The sequence below is a fragment of the Octopus bimaculoides genome, chromosome 17 (genome assembly GCF_001194135.2).
Source record: "Octopus bimaculoides isolate UCB-OBI-ISO-001 chromosome 17, ASM119413v2, whole genome shotgun sequence".
Classification (NCBI taxonomy): Eukaryota; Metazoa; Mollusca; class Cephalopoda; order Octopoda; family Octopodidae; genus Octopus; species Octopus bimaculoides.
The window spans coordinates 16,840,140-16,845,806 of record NC_068997.1 but is presented as its reverse complement, the minus strand read 5'-3'; positions in this window follow the sequence as shown (position 1 = coordinate 16,845,806).

Genomic DNA, 5,667 nt, shown 5'->3' with positions numbered 1-5,667 from the left:
TATGTATATATATATAGATAGATAGATAGATAGATAGATAGATAGATAGATAGATAGATAGATAGATAGATAGATAGATATATGCTTGCTTGTGTACAAATGTATTTATGTATTGTATGTATGTATGATGTATGATGTATGTATGTGTGTATGGTTTTACATGTGTAATTACGAAGGCACGCTCACATGAATGGGTATGGGTATGAGTATTTATGTGTGCTCACGTGTTAGATTGGGTAAGAGGATGAGGGGTAATTGGCTAAATTAAATCAAAATTGGGTCATTTCCATTCGGATAAATTGATTGGGCACAGAAAGAAAAATACACCAAATTATCAGAGCCAAGTTAATTATTAAATTGAAATAAACGGTCATACATATCTACGTACACAAATACATAAATGAACATAAAGTATGTGTATGTGTCTGTGTTTGTGTGTGCTTGTGTGTGTATGTGTATATATATGTATATTTGTATGTATGTATGTGTTTATGCATATGTGTGCGCGAGTTTATGAATGAATGTATGCATGTCTGTATAAATGTATACGAATTGAATCTCAAGAAATTTTTCGAGGCATATGTACTAAAATGAGACATCTTTTATCAGGATGCAGATTATGTTTTTGGGGAACTGAGAGCATACGTATTAACGCAATCAAAACCGACGCTATCAGGAAATATATGTGAAATATCATAAACGCTCATGACAAGGAGAGAATAAGACCCGAGGAGTGGAAGACCAGTTGAAACGTGATTGAACTGAAAATCCTATATTTGAAGGTTGCGAATGTAGCTGCACTTGTAGAACTGTTAATATAATTTGTTTTCTAAATGCAACTGAAATGAGCCTTGAGAGAATATTGTATAAATGGGGTCCACATATTTGGTATGTCAAGCACTGGTGGATATGATATGTAACCCTAAAGGAACGAATCATTGACAATCATAAGTACTAACGTATTTAAACATACACACTCATACATCACACACACACACACACTACACACACACACACACATACACACACACACATATACATATATATATTCTTTTATTCGTTTACTTGTTTCAGTCATTTAACTGCGGCCATGCTGGAGCACCTCTATAAGGATCTCAAATTTTGACACAAGGCTAACAACTTCAGGAGACGGAGTAAGTCGATTACATCAACCCCAGAACTCCACTGGTACATATTTTATCGATCCCGAAAGAATGAAAAGCATTGTCGACTTGCTGATTTCAACTCAGAAGGAAAAGACGGAGGAGAGGACGCTAAGTAGTTTACTCGGCGCGGTAACGAATCTGCCACCTGAGCGCCTTTATACATAGCTGATAGTTCACTTTTTACTATTTTGAGAGTTTGTTCCAGCATCAGACCTTCCGACCCCAGTCTGGCTCCCCACTTGGTAACGCAGTTCTTGTAGTCTCGGGCGGTGACTGATCCGGCATGAGTTTGGGCTTGTCATTAAAGCTTTGACGGTGACAATAGGAGACGGGATTGTTTGTTCAGAGTTGACTTTTTGACATGATACCGCTTCCTTTTTCTTCGAATGGATACATTTGTAATATAGTTGGCTAATAGATCGAAAATCGTTTTATTTATTTAGTTATTTTTTTTTTTTTTTTGGAAGCTATGTTTCCGGGCATAACTGTGTAGCGAAGTTTTATACTGAGTAACTGAGAAGTCGCTTTATTTTTGTTTGGTTCGACGTCACTCGTGATACGTGTTTTTCTTTTCTTATCGTGTAGGCGTGTAATTGGTGTATTTTTCCAGGCTTTCTGGTACTAGTTTCGACTTCTTGCGTATATCGCATTGAGATACCGTGCATTTAAGAAAGAAAATACACTTTATGTAGCAAAAATCTTTGCGATTTTTTAGTTCTTTTACTGTAACAGGACTTTTTCCATAGTTGTATTGCAAAGCTTTCTTTCCATCACACCGATGTTATTGGATTAAGTTTATTTTGTGAAGAGAGCTTCTTAGAGTACATCCACGTTTTTATTTAGCCCGGAGTTAATTTATGTATTATTATTATTATTATTATTATTATTATTATTATTATTATTATTATTATTATTATTATTATTATTATATGCAGTCGGACACACGATAGGTTGACAAACGAAATAAAAAGGCCCTCAAGGCATTTATTAGGTATTACGTACATTATATATGAGTCTGAACGAGCTGCGTTTCTGTAAGAGGCTCGCGAAACTTTATGCAACATAGAGCCGAATCAAACTGTTTTAAATTATATATACATATGTGTGCGTATGTGTGTATGTATATATGTATGTATGTGTATATAATACATATGAGTATGTATGTATACAAATATATATTTGTATTTTTCTGGAAGGCAAAAGAAGAATATTTCATAAGATTTCTGAGTCCGAAACTAAACCGTAAATAGTCAACAACAATTTTACTGAAAACAACTTTCACTATATGTAATAACACGGGCTTGAAAGCGTTAAGAACTGAAAGCGCTTGCACATCTATGAAAGCAAAGCCTACACACATTTTGTGATATCTCTTACCAAAGGTTAGTGCCTTTCGACTTTCTAAAAAGGTTCTTTTCTCAATCTTAACTCTTTGAGAAAAAAATCTTCTCTCTAAATCCAAATATATATATATACATATATATATACAAAGTGAGATAGATAGCTAGCTAGCTAGCTAGCTAGATAGATAGATAGATAGATAGATAGATAGATAGATAGATAGATAGATAGATAGATAGATAGATAGATAGATAGATAGATAGATAGATAGATAGATAGATAGATAGATAGACAGATAGGCACGTACGTAGGTACGTAGGTAGACAGGTGTAGATAGGTAAGTTGATACATAAAATCTATTGAAAATTAAGGTCAATTTTGTCTGCTTGCTTTAATTGAGTTATAAAAGCCGTTCATACATTTTGGTTACTAAACGTAATGGCACTAATTCGCCTCTTTCACCTTTCTTTCTCCAACCTTCTCTTTCTTCCTTCCATATTCTTTCCCTATTCTCTCTTTCCTCCACTCCTTTTTCGTCTCCTTCTTCGCAGCTCTCCTCAAACTCATTCCGTCCTCCCACATAATTTAGTTTCATTTTTATCGGGACCTAACTAGATGATTCAAACTTTGATCAATTTCCTTTCCTAATTGATCTAATTTTGGTTGGTTCCCTTAATTAGAGTAATTTCGGTTCAACATACATAGACGACGTTTACTGCATCTTAAGACTCATTAATTACAGCAGAGAAATATCAAGATTTGTTTCATTAAAAACCTTCTGAAATTAAATTCGGCACGGATGTTCCCAAGACACGAATTCGTAATAAGTAAATACGAAGACCGACCATTTTCTAGACATAATTCCATGTAGATGCTGACCTAAAACATAGATAACATAATAGAACGGAAAAAGAGAGAGAGAGACATATATGTATGTATATGTGCCTGCACATGTGTGAGTATATATATATATATATATATATATATATATATATATACATACATATACTCACACATGTGCAGGCACATATACACCAACAATCAAATATACATTCGTACAGATATTAAAAGTCAATACAGAGTTAGAGAGGTTGATGATAGATAGGTAGATAGATAGATATATAGATAGATAGATAGATAGATAGACAGACAGACAGATAGATAGGGAAAGAGAGATGTAGAGAGAGAGAGAGACAGACAGACAGACAGACAGACAGATGCATGCATACATACATAGGCATGCATACATTCGAAGATACGCACAGACAGGGTTAGAGTGAGAGAGTGAGTGAAAGAGAGGGAAGGAGACAGAAAGACACTGGTACACAGATGTGCATCATCTATAGAAATAGATGGAAAGACACATACAAATATATACAGAAACTGATCGATAGAGTCACACCACCGCATGCCTCCATTTCCGCAGTGACGCACACCTACACTAACAGACACATAAGCGCATACACAAAATCACATAAATACACATCAACAAAAACACACTTGTAAATGCACATATACACACACATACATATACACACGTACACACATACACATATAAACATGTCACAAACTAACAAATGTACTTAAACACAAGCACATATATACACAGAGATATATACACTTATTCTGATATACGTTTGCTACAAACTGACACACATTTTCGTTTATGTAGACGCAAGTCCACAAACACTTATTAGCAAGCGTATATAGCACGTATAGAGTTAATTAGGGGTGAAAATATTTAATTTAGAACGTAAAAAGTCTAATTAGAAATGCTGATGCATTTAGGGAAAGAGAGCAGTAAGCTAATGAATAATATCATTTTAACGATTGCAGTAAATGAGAGATACTAAGTCGTGCATGTTTCGCTCTTATTAACCTTCAGCAGCGAAAAATAGGCTTCATTCTCTTCTCTATCAAAATAATAAAAGACTATTCAGTTATTTAAATATGTTTCCTTGCGTTTGTATACGTATATATATATATATATATATATATATATATATATATATATATATATATATATATATATAAAGGTGAAAACAAGCAATGTTAATTCTCTAAATGAAGTATTAACAGTAACTGCACGATAAAGTGTAGTATATTGCCACTTAAGTGTGGCTGACCCCTAGGGGTGGATGTTAATACATATATATGTACCGAATATCCATAGAATCTCCTTCTGTGGTAAATGGATCTTTTGAGTTCCGAGATCCGGAATGTAACTTATATTCCAGAAGAGGATGTGGTGTCAGTTTATATCACCTTCCAGGCTTTGAGGCACGGCTATCACTTGTAATTTTCACACGTACATAGTGTTCTGTAGTGTTTTTACAATGTGGACCTACAATGAAACCTCAACAAATAGCAGCAGATCTTCCAAAGAAACTGCAGACGATTGTTTAAAAAAGATGATGTTTGTGTGTGTGTATAAGCGGGTTGTTGGTTAACGTCTCCGATCATACCGACTTATGATCAAAGTTTCCCCAATCATGTACTCCTCATCTTTCTTTCCGGTAGTCAGCTACATTACTCAATAGAACGATATGGTTTGGAAATTTAGCTATCATTTCTAGGAGATTGAATAACGACTTGCGAAACTGCACATTGGCTCATGTCTATCTATGTGATTCGTCTATATCAGATTTATTGTGATGACGTATCTTCATGTTTCACAATATATTTAATTTCGCCCTATCATTAAATTTTTCATCAAACCAAACCAGTTTTTAAGCAATTATTTATGTGTAACTTGTTTCGCTTTTGTCCTCATTTCTACTTTATTTTCTTTATTTATATTTCACATTCTATTCTCTTTATAATATGTTCTTCATATTCTTCCTCTCCACCTTTCTCTTCTAAGTGTTCCTCATCGTCTTTTTTCTTTTTCTTCTTCGTCTTTTACTTTTTATTCTTCTAAAAGAATGACTATTATTGTTGATATTTCATTTATTAGTGTCCTACTGGGTCGCTCACCTAGCTAATAAACTGCTTCTGACTTATTCTATGCAAAATCAGAAAAACAAAACCGGAATTTCAAAGAGAAAATCGTACAAGCTGGTTTTGTTGACGTATAAAAAACACCTCTTTGTATTTCAGAAACAAAAATAAATTGGTGCGTGTAGTAATGCGTGCATGTATCTATGTGTTCATATATATA